This window comes from Hylobates moloch, unplaced genomic scaffold, assembly GCF_009828535.3.
Source record: "Hylobates moloch isolate HMO894 unplaced genomic scaffold, HMol_V3 SCAFFOLD_16144, whole genome shotgun sequence".
In the NCBI taxonomy this organism is placed as follows: Eukaryota; Metazoa; Chordata; class Mammalia; order Primates; family Hylobatidae; genus Hylobates; species Hylobates moloch.
The window spans coordinates 1-1,212 of NW_026668419.1; the positions used below are offsets into that span (position 1 = coordinate 1).

At 39.3% G+C, this 1,212-nt stretch overlaps 1 non-coding gene across 1 annotated transcript; it reads right to left on the bottom strand.

Moving 5' to 3' along the window:
* Positions 1-404: 404 nt before the first annotated feature.
* LOC116465952 (U6 spliceosomal RNA) lies at positions 405-509 on the bottom strand. Its single transcript, XR_004247301.1, has one exon. It is a non-coding gene; the product is annotated as a U6 spliceosomal RNA (small nuclear RNA).
* Positions 510-1,212: the final 703 nt, after the last annotated feature.

Sequence of the window (1,212 nt, forward strand, 5' to 3'; positions counted from 1 at the left end):
GATGGAGTTTCACCATGTTGGTCAGACTGGTCTTGAACTCCTGACCTTAGGCAATCCGTCTGCCGCAGCCTCCCAAAGTGTTGAGATTACAGGCGTGAGCCACCGCGTCCAGCCCCATTAGTCATTTTTCAAAACACAGAATGGTGGGAGAATTTCTCAAACATTGAAGGTTTACATGAACACAGAGCAAAGACAAACGGTAACATTGTCAGTTTCTCCTCTTGTTCAAAACAAATGGATACCATTGCTAACTGAAACACTCAGAAATAAGCATAAACCTCTTCAGTGGGTGAAAGCAGGCTCTAGGAAATTTTCTCAAGGACTTTTTTGGCATTATTTCTGCAAGATTTGCTGAGCCATTTGTTGAAAAGTAGTGACAAACTTCAACTGTCTTTTTTTTTTTTTTTAATATGGAATGCTTCACGAATTTGCATGTCATCCTTGCAGGGGCCATACTAATCATCTCTGTATTGTTACAATTTTAGTATACGTGCTGCCGAAGTGAGCACTCAATTGTCTTATGTTTCTAGAGATAAGGCATCTTAAAACAGGAATGCCTAAAACTTTTAAAAGAGACTATTAGTATAACAGTCTGTATTAAATGAAGCCAGGCATAAACTCTGAGGTTCCTAGTCCAGTGGATTCCAAGAGCTTGGTGGGAGAAAATATTTCAGTTATGCCTCATTGCTCATTGAGCTTATTGAAGCTCTCCAGTTAGGATATTGATATTCTTGATGATGTTGTTCATAGTCTTGGTTACCTGTACTATGAGGGCATTCATAACCTGAGCATTTCACCAATCTTCCACAGTGGAAGTGGTCCACATAACATCTTCTCCAGGGAGAATTCTGGCACATGCATATTCTTCTTGCGTGGTGATTCCTTAGAAGCATACAACAAGTCTTGGACTTAAGCTTGAAGAGCTTCTTTAGATCCTGAAGTGGAGGTAGAGGATAAAGCCAGCAAGCCAGCAGCAAAGCAACCTAAATTTGGTTGGGATTTGAATGGTCATATTTTAGTTTTTGCTGACCCTGAGTAGGGCAGAAGAGAGAATTAAAAATATTTGTATTAGGAGGATTGTAACCAGATATTGAAGAAATTGGAAAAATTGAAAATTTGGGAAGAATTGACAATTTGGGCAAGTTAACATCATCCTGTCCAATTTTCACAAGTAATATTAAGATTGGCTTATTCTCAGGTGGAGGTGTGGAT